Source organism: Achroia grisella, unplaced genomic scaffold, assembly GCF_030625045.1.
Source record: "Achroia grisella isolate CSIRO2021 unplaced genomic scaffold, CSIRO_AGI_Agris_v1 utg402, whole genome shotgun sequence".
Lineage (NCBI taxonomy): Eukaryota > Metazoa > Arthropoda > Insecta > Lepidoptera > Pyralidae > Achroia > Achroia grisella.
In genome coordinates, this window is record NW_026712841.1 from 8,367,806 (window position 1) to 8,393,591 (window position 25,786).

At 33.3% G+C, this 25,786-nt stretch overlaps 1 protein-coding gene across 1 annotated transcript in view; it reads right to left on the reverse strand.

Annotated features, from left to right (window-relative positions):
• The window catches only part of LOC131844233 (neuroligin-4, Y-linked-like), a 105,891-nt gene extending 94,283 nt beyond the window's left edge, over positions 1-11,608 (reverse strand). Inside the window, exon 1 of the mRNA XM_059193056.1 lies at positions 11,401-11,608. The gene's annotated coding sequence lies outside the window, so the exon portion shown is untranslated. The remainder of the gene's footprint in view (positions 1-11,400) is intronic.
• Positions 11,609-25,786: the final 14,178 nt, after the last annotated feature.

Here is a 25,786-nt window from a genome sequence, read left to right on the forward strand (position 1 = left end):
CGCCCAAACTTAAATGTAACCTGTGTTTACGTCTGGATGTTTTCTATGTATGTATTTACAAATAATATATCGAAGTATTCAGTTGTTTAGAACCAGAACACAAGTTCTGTTTTACTTGAGACTAGATGGCGCTGTGTAAATTGTCCAGAGTTATCATTATTTGATATCAATTGCCAAGATTCCGCTCGGTGAGTGTTGTGGACTTCATAGTTTATTGTTGGCCAAATAAAAGGCACGGTTTTACTTTAAAAAGAATATTATATATATAGAGAAAAATATATATATTATATTTTTCTTATGTCACAAATAAAATTATGAGTGAGTAATCTCTCATGAATTCCATTACACACTTCATTTGACAACCTTATGCTATTGGTTCATGTTTATAGACGATGTTTGGACATCGTCGGCTCGCGCGATTGGAGTTCGCGAGCAATGCTGAGGCACGGCTCGAGGGAGGTGCGAATAGCACTGAAACAGGTGACCGGTTCATATCCTGGCACCGAGACCGAGTCGCGTACTCACCTATTATTTTTAAATCGTTATCTGTATATTTAAATCATACATAGTTATATATATATTGATTTGATTTGATTTTTTTTATATAGCAATGCTGGTGGTTCTATTCTTCCAATTTTGAATTTAAATGAAATAGTATTATTGTAAATATGTACAACATTAAAAAAATAATAAAGTTTCTTGTGTTCTTCTCATCTCGAAATCATTCCGAACTGACGGTAGATTTGACATATCATAAGAGTCTGTAATAGACCTACATATATAGAATTTGAATAAGTATTTATTTTGTAGACCCCACCTTGGTACAACAAAAATCGTTTCGACGAAACGCCACTACATATATAGGATATGTAGTGGCGTTTCGTCTTCAGTTTGGTGGTTGTAGCCCACTCATGCATAAACGTAATATCTCCTTTGGAAACACTCTATCCTGAGGAGATAAAAATTATCGCTCCTAAGAACATCCTTAAATTTAAAATTACTTGTCCCTGACGGGTCTAGGTAGAGAACTTTGAAAAATTGCTAGCACAATAGATCTATATAGATCGCACTGATACAAGTCCAAGCACCTGACAATAGTCCAAATAACCCATTAAAAAATAGGACCCTACAGAGGACAGTCGTGATTTTCCATCAGGTGGTCTGACACCTTTTCATTTCCAGTCACAATAAAAAATAATGTACCCACTTGGATCAAATTCCCTATTAAAAAATAATATTGTACATTGCAAAGAAGCTCGATTGCTCTTTGTATCTGATAATGAAGACAAATTCCCCTGTCAAAGACTTTATAAACAAAGTTCCAAGTTAAACTTAATATTGTTTTGAAACATTGCAAAGATGGAGACTATGCTCGAGTTTCTCTGCGTGATCGAATCTTGACCGACATAGCGAAGTATCTGGCAATGGGCAGGGCACAGCTCGTAGGACAGATGGCCGTTGTTTTAAAGTCCTTTGGCGACCACTGTCAAGAGACTTGTAAGGTTAAATGGACCGACGATCTGGTCAAGATAGAAATAACCGATCGTCGTGGAGAAATATGAAGTGGACGTCTTATTGCGATGATGATGATGATGATGACAATTTAAGTTGCGGACCGCATTCGTAATGGATTTATCCAAAAGTATCGTTCATTCAAATCAAAATATCTTTATTCATACGATTAGATATGTCAAATCTATCGTTAGTTCGCACTGATATCAAGCTAAGAACTGACAAGAAACTCAGTTCATATTATTTTCAAATGAGTTTGTACATGATTACAAAAACACAGATTAACTTTTAATTCAATTAGGGTGTCCCAAGTTAAGCAGAGGTTGCGTTACGGGTATTAGATAACTGATATACATCAATAAATAGCAAACACTCAGACCGATACAAACAATCATACCCATGAATACAAATATTTGTGCCGTGCGAGGAATCGAACCTGTGATCATCGGAAGTAAAGAGGAATGATGATAGATGAATTAATGATGTTTAATTTGTATAATATTATATTATACATAATATAATATAAATATGTTTGTAATATTCAAGCTACGAGTAAAATAATTAGTTTTCGTATAACTTATAGTTAATGCTAAATTCTTAGAAATAAATATAAGTTTTAATAACACATTATAAATACGCATTAAAGTTTTATTACGTAATTCTACGAACTACTTAATTTTCTAACGAAATTATTCTCAGAATATGAAATTAAATTAATTTTATTTGAAAAAAAATACAGAGCTATTCTAATGTTTTATTGGATACTCAATAATTTATTATTGGCATAATCATGATTAATTTTTATGTATTTTAATTACATAAATCGTGATTAATAAAATACAACATAAATATTATTGTTTATTTAATATTAATCATAACATTTAACGAAGTATATAATAATATTGAAATGGGATAATTTATGCGTAATAACTTTTCGTATTTATACGAAACGCACTTTAGGTTATAAAATGTATTGTAGAATAGCTACTACTAAAATTTTGAATACGAGAATACAAGAGCGATTAATATGAGAATAAATTAGTTTGAGAAAATAAAATAAAAATTATTAACGGAGGTGAAAGATTGTATGGAAGTATCGTCCATACAACCTTTTATCTCTGCTCTGCTTTTAAAGCTTAAAACTAATTTTTTAGGCTTGTTGAAACATAAATAAATATGTCATTCAAAGATTGTAAAGTTTGTACGGAAATTTGAAATATCTGAAGCTAAAACCATGTCATGCATGTCTTATTTGTAAAATAATTAGCCTAAATAACTAAATATGTTATCTAAGGCCACTATTCCACGTAGAGAAAATCTCGAGCACAACTAGTAAGTTATAATATGAAAAAATATAACACATACGTCGTGTAGCTCTACAAAAACTTGTTTGTCATTTCGGTTATATGAAAGTTTTATGAAAATCCTAGTCCAAAGGTCCAAAGGTCTTTAAATTCTTAACACGGTCTAGTAGAATTCACACATGTCTTCTGCCTCTACAAAAATCTAGTTTATCATTTCGGTTATATGAAAATCTTAGTACAAAGGCCTTTAAACTCTTAACACTTCACTGAACGTGCTCTTGTAGATGTAGCTCTACGAGAAACTGAGTTGTCTTAGTATTGATGTAGTTTGTCATTTAGGTTATATGCAAGTTATATGAAAAACCTAGTCCAAAGGCCACTTCACTGAACGTTGTCTTACAGATATGCTGCATATCTTGTAGCTCTATAAAAATCTAGTTTGTCACTTTGATTATATGAAAGTTATTTGAAAAACCTAGTCTAAGGGCCATTAAATTCTTAACACTTCACTGAACGTGCTCTTGTAGATGTGACTCATGTCTTGTAGCTCTACGAGAAACTGGGTTGTCGTAGTGTTGGTGTAGTTTATCATTTAGGTTATATGAAAAACCTAGTCCAAAGGCCACTTCACTGAACGTGGTCTTACAGATATGCCGCACGTTTTGTAGCTCTACAAAAATCTAGTTTGTCATTTCGATTATATGAAAGAGACACCTAGTCCAAAGACCTTTAAACTCTTAACACTCGACTGAACGCGGTCTTGTAGACCGTGCGTGCCGATAATGACGTGCGTGTTATTACCTACAAAGTTCATTATTATTTCAAAGTTAGCGACTATTTCCTATACAAGGCGAAGCTTTAACCATGGCAATAGAGAATAAGTCGCCATAAACCTTTTTATTTTGCATAAACACACAAATACTTATAGAAGTACGTTTGAATTTATTACTGGTATTTTTTTGTAGATAATATTAATACTAAAAGCGCTTTATAAAAAAGTGCAGTGATTGTTTTTTTACTTCTTTAATATACTCTAGACGCTTTGCTATATTGTGATCTGGTAATGCGTAGTCAATTCCCATAAATTATTATTATTAATGAATAATTAATCATTACTTCATTAAAGTCTGTAAGTTTATTTATTTTAGACCTACCTAGAGGTATTTTCTCCCAGTCAAACATAGGGCAAACAGAGATTCATGTGGGCGGTGCATTATGATTAACTTATAATACATAATACTTACATAACTTAATAATATATATACATATATACCAATACATATACATATATATACAAATCAACAATGAAAGTCAGGTTCCTGAAGAAGGAGGCGTGAGTTTGCAGTAGATTAAGTATTAATCTATCTATAAACATTTTCATTTTCTATAACCATACAAAAACTTCAAGAAATACGTTTAAATTTATTACTGGTATTGTTTATTAAAACGTAATAATTATAACATGATAATTACTCAGGATCATTCACACAGCGCCATCTAGTCCCAATGTTAGCCTAGCTTGTATTATGGATATGTCCCAACTAATATAAATACATTAATTATCTACTACTAATACTATACTAATATATGTAAATATATTACATAAATAATTACAATAATTATCATTAAATATAATATAATTAGCTACATTAAATTTTGTGAATACATACATAGTACAAAATTAGTATTTAGTACTATAAAAGTGATATGCTAAATGGCAAGATTTCCACAGACAAGAGCGTTGCTCTAAATTATGAAATTAATACATAATACATAGAACACCCAGAATAATAAAAACAATCATAGTCATGTTTATGTTCTTCATGTACTGAAATTGCATTCCAAATCAGTAGTAGATAGGAAAGTGTGGCTATTTAATTAGCTAATCAAAAGTGCTTTAAGTTCATTAGCCATAGAGCCAACAAAACAATATTGTTATTGTATTATTTTCTGTACGTTAGTCCTTATGATGTATGTATATAATAGCTCCAGTCTCGAATGGGTTTATATGTATTATATATATAATATTCCTCTTGAAAGACTCTATCTATTGCTAAAAACTACATTAAAATTCGTTAAGTAGTTTAAAAGATTTAAGCGAACTGACAACAGTGGCGATTTTATTTTATACTGTGTAAAGATAGGTAAAATAAATTAATTTAAAACAAAGATTATTTCTATTCTCTTGTGATTAATAAAGTGATAATAACTGCGTTAGTAAGTTAGTTATTAACTAATTCGAATACCAAAGAGTGTCTAAAAAGAAATTGTAAGTCATTAGTTTTATAAAATATGGTAATTTTTTGGACAGTTCTAACAATAGTGTATACTTAGATTGTGGAATGAACTACCTGCCGAGGTTTTCTCGAGAGACTACAGCATGGGGTTTTTCAAGAAGGGTATATTAAGGTTTCTTAAGGGTCGGCAACGCGTATGTGACACCCTGTTGTTTCAGGCGTCCATAGGCTAAGGTAACCGTTTACCATCAGATGGGCCGTATGCTTGTTTGCCACCTAAGTGGTATAAAAAAAAAACAATTACTACTCACTATGAAGCATGCTATAGAGGTCAAAATTATTTCAGCTTCGACTGGACCTATTGTTTCAGTCTGGGGATGAAGGGCTAACAAAGGGTCAATACGACCCAATTAGAATCCATTATAGCGTAGACATTCAACTGAAGGGTTAGAACTCATCTGTGACAAGTGTGTTTTGGAAAATTAAACTGCGAAGTATATGCTTGGGGTGGATCATGTATATAAAGGGAACGTAGACACTAAATTACAGGGTGTAAATAGCTGGTTACAGAGGGGTTAACTTAATTTTTGATAAGCTTAACCCTACTGATATTAAAATGGCATTTTTTTTTACTATAATAGTAACATACTGTTAATATACTTGAAGTAACTAAAAATGTAATATATGATTTCACCAATTATTCGTGTTATTAAAAATTATGGATAATTCACACAGCAGCATCCAGTTGCAAGGTAAGCAGCTTGTGTGATAGGTACTAGACAACTGATATACATACACATTTTGTATATATATATATACATATTACATAATACATAGAAAATACGCAGACCGATACAAACAGTCATAGTCATGAATACAAATGTTTGCACCATGCGAGGAATTGAACCCGCGACCATCGGAAGTAGTGCAGTGTGCTAAACCGCTAAATCAGCGTGTTTCATACTGTTGTGATTTGTGAAAAACTGTCAGTGACAACATATGTTCAATATATGTATTATATATATATATGTAGCATAGTCCTGGCTTTTCTATATTATATAAATAGGTATTGAAATATACTTTGCATGTTATATCTATATTAAAATTATAAACGCAAAAGCATGTCTGTTTGCTGCTTTTCATGACTTAACGAATAAACGAATAATTAATTAAATCTAACATGAAAATATATTGTATTACGAGGATAAGTTGTCGTTTATCTCAAAACAGGCGAAGTCGCGTGTAATAGCCAGTATAGTGTAGTGTCGACAAAGAAGATTAGGCACATCAATAACCGCTCGAAGATAGCGCAAGTAACATGAATAATTCATACTTGGGTAATGTCAAATATACAACCGATGGATTATTGATGATGTATAAGTTACTAATAATAATGATATTCACGGATAGATGCCGGCATTACTACATGAGACAATATAATTAGAATAATGATATAAATTAATTCCATTAATGACGTTTCATTACAATCATTATGTTATCTCTGAATATAAGTTTTGATTACACAAACATTAACGTGATATGTCAGACTCGCTGGTCTAACAGTTTAGCACACCGCTTTTTGATAGTCGCGGTTTCGATTCTCCATAGGATGCTATTATTTGTATTTATGAGTATGTTGTTTGCAACTGTTAGTATAGTATAGTGTCGACAAAGAAGATTAGGCACATCATTAACCGCTCGATGATAGCGCAAGTAACATGAACAATTCATACTTGGGTAATGTCAAATATATAACCGATGGATTATTGATGAGGTATAAGTTATTAATAATAATGATATTCACGGATAGATGCCGGCATTAGTACAACATGAGACAACATAATTAGAATAATGATATTTAATTCCATTAATGATGTTTCATTATAATCATTATGTTGACTCGGCTTTATAAATCGGTTTTGTTTATACAAACATGCATATGATATGACGGTGGTCTAGCGGTTTAGGACACCGCTTTATGATAGGCACTGGTTAGATTCCCAGCATGGTGCTATTATTTGTATTTATGAGTATGTTGTTTACAATTGCTAGTATAGTATAGTGTCGACAAAGAAGATTAGGCACATCAATAACCGCTCGAAGATAGCGCAAGTAACATGAACAATTCATACTTGGGTAATGTCAAATATACAACCGATAGATTATTGATGATGTATAAGTTATTAACAATAATGATATTCACGGATAGATGCCGGCATTAGTACAACATGAGAAAACATAATTAGAATAATGATATTTAATTCCATTAATGACGTTTCATTATAATCATTATGTTGACTCGGCTTTATAAATCGGTTTTGTTTATACAAACATGCATATGATATGACGGTGGTCTAGCGGTTTAGGACACCGCTTTATGATAGGCACTGGTTAGATTCCCAGCATGGTGCTATTATTTGTATTTATGAGTATGTTGTTTGCAATTGCCAGTATAGTATAGTGTCGACAAAGAAGATTAGGCACATCAATAACCGCTCGAAGATAGCGCAAGTAACATGAACAATTTATATTTGGGTAATGTCAAATATACAACCGATTGGATGGATTATTGATGATGTGTAAGTTATTAACAATAATGATATTCACGGATAGATGCCGACATTAGTACATGAGACAACATAATTAGAATAATGATATAAATTAATTCCATTAATGACGTTTCATTATAATCATTATGTTGTCTCTGTATGTAAGTCTTGTTTACACAAACATTAACGTCATATGTCAGCCTCGCTGGTTTCACGGTTCAGCACACCGGTTCATGATAGTCGCTGAAACCTACAAAAGATAGACAAAAAACCCGCACGTGTGTCCTGCTAATATTAGATATATTCCATGATACATTTTTGTTTGTGTCACCTCCGCTAACGTTTTCTGGGCATTATCTATATATAAACGTGAGTATTTACAAAAACTTTTCGCCCATTGTGACATATTAACACAATTTATCAGAATGGTTTTTGGAACTGATGAAGGTGCTGCTTTAGAAATTGTCTAGGGTTGTTACTATTATTATATTATGTTCCCCCCTCATAAGATACATTTGGGGAAAAGGGGATTGCTAATAATCTGAATTGTTAACCCCCTTATCGGTCATGTATGCCGAAGGAAAGACAACAGATGGACATACAGATCCTTAATGTGGCGACCTAGGATGGGAAGCAGAAGCGTAGGCAGACCAACTGCCAGATGGTCTGATGATATCAGGAAGACGGCAGGACCGACCTGGACAAGACACGCCACAGACAGACTGAAGTGGAAAATTATGCAAGAGGCATACGTCCAGCAGTGGACAAATATATGCTGAAAGAAGAAGAAAGAAGAACCCCCTTACAATATATTGTCAGGTTCCCCCTGAAAACCATCGAGATTAATTGCTAATGAATTCGTCACGATGGACTAACTGACCTGACCACATGTTCATCTTATCATCCTCTATTGGTGTCTCACCAGCATAAATCGTTAGCGCAGTCGGGTGCACCATACCACTGTCATCCATTAAAAAGGGCTTTTTATCAGATACAAACAGATTTTCAGAGCAGATTCGCTTTTATATTTTATTCGTTTTTTTGACCTTTGCTATTTAAAGGTTGCGTTAGAAATTAGTAATACGTAATAACAAAGATTGTAGCAGTAACTTTGTGTAAATAGAGCTGATGAAAAATTCTGACGGTAGCGTAGGAGTAATTATTAGTCCTACGCGTAATAAACGTTCTAATTAATGCTTATACTATATCGAGGAACCCGATGGTCTAGCAGTTTAACGCACTGCTTTACTTTCGATCGTGGTGGGTTCGTATCCTTGCACAGTACAAATATTTGTATCCATAAGTATATTTGATCGTAGAGGCCTGGGTGTTTTATATGTATTTCCAAAAAAATAAAGAAATTTTATATATTACTAACAGTTGCCTATCTATAACAAGCATACACATTGAGTTTATAAGTATTTTCTTTTCTTTTATTTTCTTTCAATAAAGAGGACAACGGCTATATTATACAATGATTAATATCAACGCAAAAATGTGATATATCTATATTTCTGTTTGCACAAACTTTCATCCCCTATTCCATCCCTATTTCACCCCTATTCAACCCATTCTCGTGATATAATCTATCTATAATCCAATTTCATCAGCGATTCTAATTCATTCAGCCGTTTAATTGTGAATATGTAGCAATCAGAACAAACAGACAGACAGATAGAAATACTTTGGAATTTATATTATTAGTATGAATATTAGCAAAGAAAACTAGTGAAAACTACAGCAATTAATTTAGAGTTGGCTATTGTTGGCTGTGAGTTAAACTTAAGCGTCCTGTGGGAGCCGTTAATCTTGTACTGTCATCGATTTGGTTCATCGGATACAAACACAGGTGTGATATTATTCATGCAACCAATTGCGAACTTTATTTTCAATAATTTAAGAAATAAAATGAGATAATACCTAAATTATATCAAGACGGTGTGCGATATTACTGATGCAATCAATTAAAAACTTTAGTGTCAGTAATTTAAGAAATAAAATAAGATAATAAGTAGTTTATATTATCATAACTGTGTGTGAAATTATTGATGCAATCAATTAAGTACTTTAGGTTGAGTAAATTAAGAAATAAAATAAAACAACATATAAGTACATTATATTATTATAATTGTGTACAATATTATTGATGCAATCAATTAAGAACTTTAGGTTCAGTAAATTAAGAAATAAAATAAGATAATACAATAGCATATTATCATAATTGTCTATGATATTATTGATGCAAGCAATTGAATACTTTAGGTTCAGTAAATTAAGGAATGAAATAAGATAATTAATACATGAAATGTATTATCAAGACTGTGTGTGATGTTATTGATACAATCAATTAAGAACTTTAGTGTCAGTAATTTAAGAAATAAAATAAAACAATACATACATTATATTATCATAACTGTGTGTGATATTATTGATGCAATCAATTAAGATTCAGTAATTTAAGAAATAAAATAAGATACATCAACTATATTATCATAAATGTATATGATGTTGATACAACTAATTAACGACAGTCTGAGGGGGGCCTAAATATTTAGTACACCACTTTATTTCCCATTTACAATAAGAAATATATAAGTATTCTATCAGCTGATACAATACTCAAATATTTTTTAATCAGAGCTTGTGTTATGGGTATTAGTCAACTGTCTAATATCCACAACACAAGCTTTGATTAGCTTGGAACTAGATAGCGATGTGTGAATTCTACAGTATTTAAAAAAATAGCAAACTGTATGTAAAAGTTAAGTCTCAGTAAATTAAGAAATAAAATAAGTTAATACATACATTATATAATCAAGACTGTCTATGCTAGGTTTTAGTGATTGTAATATTATGGTAAATGGGTAAACGTCTAGATACCTAGCCTACCTACCTATATGAACAGCACCATGAACATCGCATGATCATCGGAAGCCTATATACCAGTCATGCGTCGTAATGGAATAGCCCTAGTATCCAGTAATTTTATTACCTTATCCTTTCGGCCGAAACAGTTTACAAACCAATCTGCATGATGATTGAAATAGGGGAAACCTACTAGGTACTAGAAAGTATATCTCGTTCGGTGTGAAGTTCAGATGATCACGCTTTAGTCCTTTAATTTAATTCAATGTAGCAGAATAAGAACTTATTATCTACGTATAACAATTTATATAATCAATAGGTAATTTAAATCGGTTATTTGTCTACAAAAATATCACGGAGCACTAATAAAAAATTTACCATAAAAAAAAAATAAAAAAATCAATGATATCTACGTAGAATATTTTATAATTTAACATAATAATATATTTGAATTTAAACCTTCTTTCCTTTTTAATTCGATTCAAAATATAATAACAGTTTTTGGCAAATTTTACTTTCATCCTTTACCATGGAGAGAATGTACATTAAAAAAAAATCACTACAAATTAAATTATTTACTCTCTTATATAAGTATTAAAATATTGTTATTGGTTACAAAAACAACGAGAAGGAATGGCAAAATCCTAATGGATATTTTCTTTTTAATATTACGTAATTTTAAACACAAATTACCTTTTAATGATTTGTGTTTTATTTTAATTGATTAATAAAGGACCTAATAAATATACTATGGTAAACACAATATCAAAGTACTGTAAATAAATAATTTTTGAGGACAATTAGGTAGTATTAGGTCATATCATTTAGTCTTCTACCCTCACAAATATAATTACACCTTTTTAATTTATGCATAGTTATTATTATAAGACCATACATGCAAATGGAATTCTTAAAAGCGTCAAAATTACTCACATTGCGACAAACGGCTCCCTTGGGAGGGAAAACTAGTGACTCGTGAAAAATGTATGCAGTTTCACCCACACAAACATCACATACATAACGTAATTTAATGTTGTACACAGAAATATAACAATACACAACACAGTTCTAACAATATAGGCCGTACACAACACAGATGGTTCTATTTTCAAAAATGTACGCGCGTACGTTGTTTCGTACAAGAAAATGCGTTAGACCGCGACCCGTCGACGATCGGGACACACTGAAACGAGTAGACCCGGCTGTCTATCCGGCTCTTGCCGTCTCTGTCACACTTGAGGGGTGGTTGTGCGGTAGGATTGTGCGTCTCGCTCGCACAGCCCGAAAGGGAGCGTGGTGAGAGTACTCGTAATACGTATAGGTCAATATGAAACCTTCTCGGGTGCTGGAGGCTGCAGTTAGGGTAACCGTGCTTGGTTGGTTTTTCCTTAAACGTGTCACACGCGACATATAAACCTGAAGTGTTTCTACTTTACAGTTTGAAAAAGAAACAAATCATTTTAATGTATAATTAAAATGAAAATTGTTTATAAAAATATTAGAGAGTTCGTTTCTACTCGGGAAAGCTGTGTTTAGAGCAGAGCCGCAGTATTCTGTCCCACTTATATTCTACAATACAGTTATGTGGTGGACTATAATGCATTTAGAAATAGGTTTCCCAATACAAGGCTCTACATGCCATGTCAGTGTTTCGCCCCTTAGGGTCTTTGAGTTGAGGTCCAAGTAACTAATCGTGTCTGATGATGGTCTTGTACTAAGATATAAATATTGTATATTTCGGGTATTTATAGAAATGTTTCCATAAATATGAGATTTTATAATTTACAATTTTATAGCATATGGTAGGTAGTTAGAATATGTATTCTACAGCATCCCATAGAATTAAAAACCGCATTAATTCATCAACAATTCATATTTATTGTAATCTATTGAGTATTAATTACATCATACGAGTACATTCCTTCGAGAGTTCCCATCTCGTCCCCTATCCCATTTCAATGGTCATCGAAATTACGACGGCCTGAGCTAAGATTTGAACCCCTAGAGGATTCCTTAGACTAAAATCGTATTTAAGGAACAGTTGATCTTCACTGCCGATGTCCTTCGGTGGTTTAGAGTGCCCCCTGCATTCGTCTTATTGGAGTGCCACCTGCGTGGAGCACAGCTTTAAAATGGTTAGATATTTTCATTGACTTTGAATATAATAAGAACATTCCTGGACAATTCATACAGCGCCATCTAGTCTTGCGCCAAGCAGAAGCTCTACTTAGTATGTTATGGGTACTAGACAAGTAATATAGATACATTTTTGTACATATAAAACACCTAGACGAATACAAACAATCATATTCATGAATACAAATATTTGTACCGTGCGAGGAATTGAAGCCGCAGATATCGGAAGTATGCTAGACCACCGAGGCCGAAAATAAAAAACTTTAGTTGAATCGTAACCGTAAACAATATCATATGAATTCTTGTCTTTATCGATACCTATTGTTTTACTAGCAATTGGCAGCGAACTAATCAAAAAAGTTTTATCCTTAAAACATGGCCGCCCTACATAACTCGCGTAGAGCCGCTACTCGACGCATGCGCACCGCAGACTTTGCCTCTCTGAGGCACGATATAGTACACACCCCGAAAATTAATTATTCGAAACTGTACCGACCAGTTACACAATTGATACACATTATTCATACCATCCCATTGATTGGTTGACTGAAGACACCGGATCCTCTAAATTGGGCTATCTCATTAAATATATTGACTTTGAACCGACTTTCGTAGGCAAGAGGTTCTAAATTTCATTGTACGTACATATCGTATCAACAGCTAAAGAGATTGATGGAAAATCTTGAAAAATAGCATGAGCTCCGCCGACAAAAACGCGGATATTAAATTATGAATGGATGAATACATATCGTTATGCCTATCACTTATTGGGGTAGGCAGAATCAACTAGGAATGTCAAATGTCAAATAGATACATACCTCTTATCAACATTCAACATATACACATGTTTTCCGGGTGCGGGTACTTATTATTTGGCCTTTAACTATAGATTATTGGCTACCCGTTTTATCTTTATATATAAAAATTATGTGTCACGTTGTTTGTCCGCGATGGACTTTTAAACTACTGAACCGATTGCAAATTTTGATGAATACATTGTATGCAATTTAATTGAACTTGAAAGATAGGATAGCTTACATCTCAATTTATAGTCGCAATATTATTTTATTCAAGAATCTAAGCTACAGCAACGCATGGCTAAGTCTGCTAGTTGTAATATATATTTCCTTGCCTGTCGCCTTTTAGGACAGGCAGAAAGTAATGTTAAATAGACCAATTCATAAATCTCTCTTTTGCTTTCTCTACATTGAACATCGCGGCATGTTTGCTGATTGCGGGTACTTATTATTTAGCCCTATTGAGACTGCATATTATTTACTAGTGGCCTATCCCGGATTCGCCAATGTCTTAATAGCTTTGTAAGTTTCGTTTATCGTCATTACATAGTATAAAATAAAGTCGCTGTCAGTCCGTCCCTATGTAAGCTTAATTCTCTAAAACTACACAACGGATTTTGAAGCGGTTTTATTTAGTAGATAGAGTGATTCAAGAGGAAGGTTCACATATATAATACATGTAGACCCGTGCGAAACCGGGGTGAGCAGCTAGTATTAACATAAAATATAGCACATGTCACTCTACAATAATAAACCTTTAAAACAGTCAAAGATTTTCTCATATATATGTAAAATGTTCTAGAGTTTTTCCTAACAATATCCACTTTCGGTCTTTATAATATTAGTATAAATATATTTTTAACAATATCTTGTACATATTACTTATATGATAGTTTTTATTGATTTAATCTTTTTTGGTTCTATACTTTATTTGTTTTATAATTTAGCAATGTCACATTTGTGTCTATATTCTGTGCAAGGCAGGCAGAAATAACCAATTAATAATGGTGAATTTGAATATATTAATATTGTTACAGTTAAAATTAACTTCCTTTTTTAGTGAACAATAATGGTGAATATTCTGAAAAAATAAATAAATTAATTGTACCACTTCATTTTTATATTCCGAATCAAACTACTGAATCGATTTAAATGAAATTTGGTACGTAGATAGTCTAGACTCTGAGAAAGGATATACTTTTTAATGCGAAAAAAGGGTTGTAAGGGGTTGAAATTGGGGATGAAAAATTGTATGGAAGAACCGTCATTTTTGAAGCTAGAAGCCTGAATTTATTTTAGCCTATTATATATATATATATATATATATATATATATATATGTATATTTTATAAGGGGATTGAAAGAGTTATGTATGGAAGTGTCGTCATTTTTGAAACAAAAAGGATGAAACTTTTTCATTTGGATTTTATTGAGTTAGGTCATTAAATATTTTTTTCATAATTCGTCCGCGTAAAATAGAGACTATGACGTCACTATTTTACGCGGATAAAGTCGCGGGTACAGCTAGTAATAATATATATACATAAAAGTTTTTACCTGTTCATTAAAATTTTTCCAATTTTCTACAGATCTTTAATTATTGAAATATAAACATGTATAACTTTTAACTTATGTACACATCAGTATACATAAAAATAGTCCAAAGAAAGTAATTATAGTTGTAATGATTTCAATAAACATTCTAAATATAAAATTCTCCTAAGTTTTCACTTGCGTCTTATCTTTACATATGTGAGCTTACACATGTATTCTACGAGCACACATGTATACACTCTTATGTACGCCTTAAAATCAAACGAAATAGGCAATTAACATTGATCGTAAACAGAGACGGTGCTAGAGACGAGTGTAAAACGATCTGATTTTCCGACGTATGTGATACGATACGAGTTTAATTTGCTGTAGAAAAAACACATGTCAGTAAATGTTATTTAATGTACATTTACTTGTATTTAGAATTTCAGACGAACGATGGATTATTTCAAGGGATATTTTTGAACACCTATCAAGCTATTTAAAAAAAGAATTGGCAATCAAATCTTTTATATTTAGCATTTATATTTTTCACAAGAATAAATTTCATTTATAGGTTCACTTTGTAATGAATATTTAAAAATGGAATATAATGGAATTGCGAGCATCTACAAGATGCTTAGAAATTATATCGAAGAATTGCGACTTTGAAGTGGCAATGGGCAGGGCACATAGCTCGTAGGACAGATGGCCGTTGGGGCAGTAAAGTTCTCGAGTGGCGACCACGGACCGGAAGACGCAGCGTGGGAAGGCCTCCAGCAAGGTGGACCGACGATCTGGTCAAGATCGCTGGAAGGCATTGGATGCGAGCAGCGCAGGACCGATCGTCGTGGAGATCTTTGGGGGAGGCCTATGTCCAGCAGTGGACGTCTTCCGGGCTGCGATGATACAATGGTTGTGAATTGAAATCTGCCCAAGAGCAATAAACAATTAGTGTTAAATAATTACGTATATATATAAATAATAACATTTTTTTATAGCATAAACGAGCTTGAGGCTCACCTGGTAAGTGATTACCACCGCCCATGAACACCCATAACACTATGGTAATTGTAAGCGCGTTGCCGGACCTTTAAAATGGAATAAGCATTTTGTTGCGGGTTAATAATGCTATGTTGTTGGTTGAGACAATGTATATTATAGATGATAATTGACTGACCATATGTACATAAAAATATTGATCTTAGATACTAAACGACAATAGGAAAATGTAAGGTGCGGTGACACAGTTTAGACACGGCAGTGCTTAATAAACAATATTGGATTTGTCTCACTTGCCATTATTAAATGTAATTATTATTTTGATGTATCTAGGTAACTGTGTCCTATATATTTCTTGAAGTTCAAAATCGTTTACGCCTTTTTAAATATCGACCACATGACTTTTTGTTTCAGTACAATGGCGACCACATGATGGAAAGTATTAACTGTTGTCTGTATATGAAACATTATTTATAACAATACGGTTTTATCACTATTTTCAATATTAGCAATACATAGACAGTCTCAATGATTTAGCACGCCGCTTTACTTCCAATTGTCGCGAATTTGATTCCTCGCACACTACAAACTTTTATATTCATGAATATGATAGTTCATATCGGTCAGGGTGTTTTCTATGTATATTATGTATTTATAGAAATAATTGTATCAGTTATCTAGTACCTATAAAATAAGCTCTGCTTAACTTGGGACAAGATGGCGCTGTGTTAATTGTCTAGAAATATTATTTTTGGTAAAATATTTCAGAATGTTTGCATCGATTGTAAGCTTATTTTAGAAGCTTATTTAAGCCATTCAAAAAGGATACTGAACGGAAGTTGCGTTATTCACTCAACGGCGGTTGGTAACTTTTAGAAAATTACTTTCTAAACTTATGGTTACATTTCAAACTAGTCGATTTTACGAGCTAACTGATCAAATAATAGTTTGGAAGTTCAGTACTAACCTTGCTCTGGGGAGTTGAAACTTAGTCTCGTTTACATGTAGACAGTTATTTAAATGTTACTATATTATTGGCGTTATATGTAAAGATATGGGATCATAGCGTCATAAAGGTAGTGAGGCTATTAAAATGTACAAAAACGTATAATTAGTAAATCACGGGATCTTACCACGTTTTATTTTTACTGAGTTACCGATATTTCGGCAGTGTTTCCACCGCCATGATCACGGGTAAACTGAAGAACAGTGGGTAGATGGGAAATAAATCTTTTATGGGCAGACATATTCGTCTTCCTTCACAGGTCTTTGTTGAACTCGCTCGATATTCATCTCGGCAAACTATACCCACAGTATATACTATAAATAATGACCGCGTTATATTTAAAACAGTGTGTATAAAAACTATTTATCATCATCATCATTGCAGCCCGGAAGATCTCCACTGCTGGATATAGGCCTCCTCCAAAGATCTCCACGACGATCGGTCCTGTGCTGTTGATGATCCGTTCAAGATCGCTGGAAGGTATTGGATGCGATGTCTTCTAGCGATCTTGACCGCATCGAAACGGCTTGACCGATTTTGATGAAATTTTATATGTGTATTCAGTAGGTCTGAGAATAGGTTTGTAACTAATTTCATACCACAGTGTTACGGGTGGCTCATCCCAAATTTTCTTTTTCATTTTTTTCGTAAATTTTTTTATTATGTGTCATTACAAAATACATATAGCTTTAAATTTACACCTTTCCACCACCAAACCCTATTTATTAATAGCCCTTTAAATTTATATAGCAAAACAACGTTTACCGGGACAGCTAGTTATATATACAAGTGTTCAAAAGACAACTAACACGTCAATAATGGGGTGAATTACAACCGTGAACAGGCTACAACGCTCTCATCACTGGAGATCTCAACCGCGACGTAGGGCTCAACCCGTTTCGCGGAAGATGGGTAAGGGTAAAACCACATTTACCACAGAGCTTAAACCTTCCATAGACCTCTGATTAAATTTTAAGTTGAATACACTCTTAAAGTACGTACAAAATATAACTCTCCAATTATAAATATTTGTCCGATTATTACGGGGACGATCTCGGTGGTCTAGCGGTTTAGCATACCGCTTTACTTGCGATGGTCACGGGTTCGATTCCTCGCACGGTGCAAATAGTTGTATTCATGAGTATGATTGTTTGTATTGGTCTGAGCGTTTTCTATGTATATTTAAATTTAAGTATTTATATCAGTTGTCTAGTATCCATAACACAAGCCCTGCTTAGCATGGGACTAGATGACGAATACGTTTGTACCGAGCGAGGAATCGAACCCACGACCTTCGGAAGTATCGCGTTGTGCTATAGTGGTATAGCTACCGAGTCCTTCAATATACATACATAAAAATAAATATATACCTACTAAAATAGTTACTTTTTATAGAAAAGAAAACTGTATAGTGATAACTTCGAGAAAGAACTCTGATTGTGAAATTGCAACTTGTACTGGGTTGGTTTCATTTTCTTTTATTGCGGACGCAACTTACGTCTTAGTTGTTCCAATAGCAATCTGTAACAAATATTTAGTTCTTCTTTTTAAATTTTGTATTTTGGTGTTTTTTTAACCGGTATTTTGGCTTGATGGTTTTATATATAAAAAAGAAATGTGGTGACTAGTCTAGTCGATAAAAGTTGTTGGTTTGATAAAAAGTAACCATCACCAATTAAAAGTATATATCCAAAAAACAATTCAGATTAAATATACGCTGTTCCGACATCGTGGGCTCGCCGGACTGGAGTCTGCGAGCAATGCTACGGGGCGCGGCTCGAGGGGGGTGCTAATAGCACCGAAATCATTTATAGCTGATATTGACGTTTAACATACCGCCTTACTTCCGATAGTCGCGAGTACGATTCCTCGTATGGTACAGACAGTTTATAGGGAGCCCAATACCCCTTTTCACTATGCCACCTTATTTTCCATTAAAGTTTCAAGAAAATGAACAACTCTTTTGGCCTCCTTTTGGTTTGTATATGTTATTCATGAAATTGTATCCAATTTAATATTGAATTATTATTATTTACATACATTTTAATTCTTATTATACTTGCCTATTATTATTTTCCTTCATCAATATATGTTTCTTATTATTTTCTTTCTAGCAGATTGCCTGAATTGAAAAGATTGCTTTCAACAGTAAGATCGCTTTATTGCATTTTTACATTATTGGTCTTTTCTTCACTTGAAATAAAGTATATTCTATATATACATCTATCCAATCTATTATTAAGTTCTTATAATAAATTCAAGAGTTTGAAAGAGTTAGTTTACTTTGTAAATCGATGGGTCGCCATTAAAAATTTCTAAGTTGATACATAAAATATTATGAAGTAATCAAGAGAATGTCCTCGGGGCGCCTGAAAATGTTATGGCGTTTCTTTAGCTGAACAAAGTTTGCATGGGGACTTCAAGGGTTGCTAATACAGGTATTTTAAGAAAGTTTTCAAGTACGAAATAACCAAAACTAGACTAATAAACTTGACGAGCTGAATTAGAATTTTTGCAATTAATTAATAAATTAAATGAATATATAACCAACTTTCAGTTCTGTCTCGAGACGAAGGTTTAGGACCAATGCGTGTTGCCAGTGATGACTGACGGTACAGAGACGTGGTCGCTAACTGTGTGGAACTGTGTATAGGGCGCTGGGGTCGGTGCAGCCAACGATGGTGGTAATTAAAGATGCAATATGTAAAAGGATTGTATATTATAAAAATATATGTCGTAACAAACTATATGAAAGCAAGAGCAATACAAGGAATAGTAAAAAAAGGAATAAATAACAAAACCATAGCAATCGATATAAAATATAAATATTTAAAAATAAGGAATAGTCGTACCAGCCAGCGGCCCAAATGTAAGGAGTCCTGTACACTAACTATGGATAAATCACCTCATAATCACTTAAAGGGGAATGAAGAGGACTATGCTTAGAGTCCCTCTGCGTGATCGTATCAGAAATGAGGAGAAACGCAGAAGAACCAGAGTGACCGACAGAACCAGAGATGCAGCGTGTGATGTCCTCCAACAAGGTGGACCGACGAACTGGTCAAGATTGCTGGAAGGCGTTGGATGCGATCAGCGCAGAACTAGTCGTCGTAGAGAACTTGTAGCTTGTAGACCCTTTCGGTGGTTAGCGTCCACGTTTCGCAAGCATATGTTATCACTGGAAGAACGCATTGGTTATACAGTCTTGTTTTTAATGTTTGCGGGATCTTGGATTTAAAAATCTCTTTTAGTTTCCCAAAAGCGTCCCACAATTTTTTTTTGATAAAGGAATTTAAAAATAACACTTCTTGTACGTAACTCGGGACAGTAACTGCTAATGGCGCATTTTTCCAAGTATTTCTAATAATATCTAGAACTGCAATAAATTCTATACTACATGTATCTAAAGCTGCACTAGCAGGCTCTTACCAGATTTGGCTGGGAGTGAGAGAAACATGAGTGGTAAAGGTGAGTGTTGACATTGTTGTAGCATGTAACCTCAATGGTTTATAATATTTTGACGTCGATTGTCTCTCTACTTCTTGTATTACAATTTTACTAATGTCTACCAATACGTGCAGAGCGTTAGATATAATAATTTTAAATTAATATTTTTACGTTTCTGGTGATATTATTGGAAAAATATTTTGAAATTGTAGTTTAAGGAAAAATGACAAATATGAATTCTGCTATTGCTCCCGCTGCAGAAAAGCTAAATGGGCTTTCAAATTACACTGAATGGAAGTTCATTATGCGTATGGTCCTAATCCATGAGGATTTGTGAGATTGCATAGAGCGTACAGGTGCTGGAAAACCTCAATGCAGTAACAAGAAAAAACAACAGAAAGCGTTGCAGATATAAATAGACATTTGTCGCCAGCCTTTGGCGATAATGGCCCTATAAACCTACAGCCGGGTCACAAGTCCTGGAAACTGAGAGTTTTCCTCTCTGCCAGACGATGGACCCGGCACTCCTGGGCTGAATCCAAGGAATGCTAAGAAGTATATTATTCTATGGACGATTGAAATTATAACACTCAAATATATACAGTAAATTGTTTAATAAAAAGGTATTTGGTGGAGTTTAATGGAATCTACGTGGGTAGACAATAATCTACCATGCGTAGTAGAATTTGAAATAAAAAAAACAAATTCGTAACAATGTGCTTATAATTTTCCTAAAGCCCTCCAGGGGAGAGATATTATAAATAAAATATTTTAACTAAAGTACAATATATAAGAACGTAATTATTACAAAGATAATTGCTGGAGGCGATTACATTAAAGCCGCTATAATTGTTTTTGATTAAATGCCTCAACTGTAAAATATTATTGATATTGGTGAGAGTGTCGTAGCTCAGTGATTTACAACACGACCTCGACACCAATATACGCGAGTTCAAATCTGACTGACACTACAAACTGTTGTATATCTATTTATATTTCTGACTAACTCTCCAGTGATGGAAACACCGTTAACATATCAAATTCCGAATCAGTTGATCTGTATCAGTGGCAGGGACGAGGTTGCCATCCTTTCTGATTTATTAAGTGTTTTAATTACCGCCGATACAGACATTTCGAGATTCGAATTAACGTCTATTCGGGGAAAGTGGGGGTAGTAACCACTTTACCACAATGTTCTCAATAAGACTTATTCATTAAGCTGATATTTTGAATTAGGTAATATAGCACATTATTATGCCATCTATACGTATAAATAAAATTGGTGTGTCTGTTTGTAATATTGATATAACCGTTTTTTACTACATGCATATAAATATAAATACGGTACATATACCAAACTAACATTTTTTATAATTTTTATCTATCTGTCTATCGGTCGGTCTATTTGTTCCGGCTAATCTCTGAAATGGCTGATTCTTTGATTTTGACGGGACTTTTTTGGCAGGTAGCTGATGTAATAAGGAGTAACTTAGGCGACTTTTATTTTAGAAATATAAAATAAAACTCCACGCGGACGAAGTCGCGGGAACAGCTAGTACTATAATAAAAGTGAATAGGTCTTAGTTATACAAGATATTAAGATATCCATCTGTAGCGACTACTTCTGAATACTAAAAGCTAATTTAACCAAAGCAAGGAAAGAAGGAATAATCTCGTTAATAAATAGGATAAATAAAAGGGCAGCCAATGTTGGACGAAATGTTATCAGCAGTTACTATAAATGAAATGACAGTAAGGTATCTAAATATCGATATATCGGTCACTAGTCATTTATATCTGTTTTTCACGGCCTCGGTGGTATAGCGGTTTACCACATCACTTTACTGCCCATTGTCGCAAGTTCGATTCCTCGCACTGTATGATTGGTATTCATGAGTATGATTATTCTTATCAGTCTGGGTGTTTTCTATGTATATTATGTATGTAGTTACAAAAAATGTATTTAAGTTCTATCAGTTATCTCGTACCCATAACACAAGCTCTGCTTACCGTGAGACTAGATGGCGCTGTTAGAATTGTCTTGAGTTATAATTATTATAGTTGCCTGCTGGAAATATAATAATAATAACTCAAGACAATTTACCACACGGACTCCGTTCCGCCTGAAAATTAAATATTTGACAGGTTTTTTGAAGTTCATATAAGTCTATTTAATAGGTATTTAATAGGTAGTTTGTATACGAAAATAAAATTGTTGGTTATACTATTTTACATGTAAAATCTTCATATTTGATCACAGTGTAAACCATCCTTGGATTTCCATGAATATTTGAAGACTAAAATTAGCCAAATCGGTTCAGTCGTCTTCGAGTTTTAGCGAGACTAACGAATCATTATTATATATACATATATATATAACTAAAAGAACCAGTTTTATACAAATAAACATACTCACGAATACGCAATTGGTACCGTGATAGGAATCGAACCCGCGATTATCGGAAGTAAGCCGGTGTGCTAAACCACCAGACAAACGGGTCCGTATCCCATTTAGCAGTGTAAAGCGAAACAAAGTAGCAACATCGTTGAATTTAGTCGTGATCTTATCTGCACATCTCAGGAAATGAGATGGATCATTTGGCACAATATCACAGTATTGTGTATTCCCCTTCACGCCTCGAGGATTTACTGAGATCGCTTTTCTACGATTAGCCGTACAATATTGAATTGAATGATAATTTTGTTAATTCGAGACTTATCCATATCTTATTAACATTATAAATGCGAGAGTTTGTGAGTATGGATGGATATTCGTTACTCTTTCCCGCAAAAACTACTAAACGGATTTTGATGAAACTTTACAGTAATATAGCTTAGACATCAGAATAACACATAGGCTATGTTGTTTATTGAAATTTATATAATGACATTTACAGTTACTTAATACTATAAACGCGAAAGTTTGTGAGTATTGACGAATGTTTGTCACTCTTTCACGCAAAAACTACTAAATGGATTTTGACGAAACTTTACTGTAATATAGCTTATACATCAGAATAACATATAGGCTATAAATTCATGGGTGAAACTGCGTTAAACATAAGAAAGTATATTATATTAATACATGAAGCAAAAATTTATACCCGTTTTTATGAAATATTGCATACTGAATTTACATTAAAATTGATTGTTATGCAGAATACGATTTTTTTTATTTATGAAAAAAAAAAATATTTTATCAATAATAAACCTTAAACATCTTATGCTCATCATATTGATAAAAAAAATATAAGCTTTAGCTAGCTTAACTGGTGGTGGCGGGTTCGATTCCTCGCAGGGCACAAACATTTGTATTCATGAGTATGATTGTTTATGTCGGTCTGGGTGTTTTCTATGTACAATATGAATATATTCACGAAAAAAATCTATATATTTGTAACAGTTTTCTAGTGCCTAAACCACAAGTTTTAGCTAGCTTATCTTGGGTCTAGATGGCGCTGTGTGAATTGTCCTGAGATTATTATATTATATGCATAATAATAGGAGTGAAGCGAAAATGGAATATTCCTGAATAAAGTTGTACATTTACAATTCTCTCCTGACCCTCCAGAGAGCATAGTATACTTGAATAATTCAATGCAAAATATATTGAGACACACCCTAGAGATTCGCCATAATTGCTTGCGAAAAGTGTCAATTTATATGATGAATTGTACGCACCAATACGAAAATTTATCATGAAATTGGCTTTCGAATAAATAACGCTACAACCCTTGAATGTTTGCCTTATGTTTCCTAAATTTTTATATTTAACTCAGAGCGTTTTCGACTTTTAATGTGACCGAGTATATGTTATATATAAATGTGGATGGTTATAATGGCAGAGGAAGGCCGAAAAAGAGATGGATGGACTGTGTGAAAGATGATGTGGTAAGAAAGGGAGTTAGTGACGAGACTGCGATCAGGGATAAAAGAGAACATATTACGCCAACCCCAAATATAGGGATAAGAAAGAAGCAGCTCATGTTTTCGACTTCTGATCTGCTTCAATAGGTCATATAGGTTTACTAATTTAAAAAATAAGATCTACAATTGTTTAAAACAGGACGCAGCAATACAGTTGCAATAGTAAAATTAATATGTGGTGAAAATAGGTGAAATGAAATTCAAGTAATTTAATAATCATATTTTGTAATCATCATCATCACAGCCCGGAAGACGTCCACTGCTGGACATAGGCCTCCCCCAAAGATCTCCACGACGATCGGTCCTCCATATTTTGTAATAAATTTTTATAAATAATATATATATATATATTTCATTTAGTTTTCAAATATAAAAACTTAGGACGTTGTTCAAAAACTATTCCAGACGTCCCAGGATAAAACGATGACATGTCCTAAGATAAAAATATAAAAATTAGGACATGTTCTGTGAAAACAGGACAGCTGGAAACTCACGTCTGGCAACGTCACATCAGATTCTGTAGAAAGCTACCAATTAAATGTCAACGATGTCTATTTGTCTGTCACGCTCCTCAAGTTTCTAAACGAGATGAGATAGGACATGTTTACACTTGTTATTGTAACAGGAAAAAGTAATATGAAACTTAAGGTAAGGCAGTCATAATGTCTACATCTGATATTACAACCATTTATGGTCTTCTCATATCAAAGCTGATTGTTATCATATTATTATATACTAGCTAGTCGTCCCGGCGTCGCTCGGGTGTACATATATGTATATCTTATATATAAAATTCTCGTGTCACAGTTTTCGTTCCCATACTCTTCCGAAACGGCTTGATCGATCTCATGAAATTTTGTAAGCGTATTGAGTAGGGCTGAGAATCGGCCAACATCTATTTTTCATCCCCCTAAATGTTAGGGGTAGTCCACCGCTAATTTATTTTTTTTATTTTTTAGTCAAAATTTTTAGTTCCTATTTTTTTATGATACAACATACAAAAATACATACAATCCAAAATTTTCATCAAATTTAATTTGACGTGTATTTTGATTGTTGTTTTTATAACAGAATGAATGAGAGTAATGAATGATTCAAAATAAAATAACGAAGTATGTAATATATAACATATAGAATAAAATAAAAAATAAAAATTAGATGAAATAACTTTCCAGACCAATAATTAGTAGGCGAATATTTGATGTTTTAAAAATATACTTTTACGTCAATGTATAGTGTCATAATTATGTCTGTGAATGTTAGGAGTTTGGTAGGCTAGATACCTATATGTGTATCTAAATATATATAAATCAAAGGTGACTGACATAGTGATCTATCAACGCACAACCCAAACCACTGGTCGGATCGGGCTGAAATTTGGCATGCAGGTAGATGTTATGACGTAGGCATCCGCTATGAAAGGATTTTGATTAATTCTATCCCCAAGGGGATAAAATAGAGGATGAAAGTT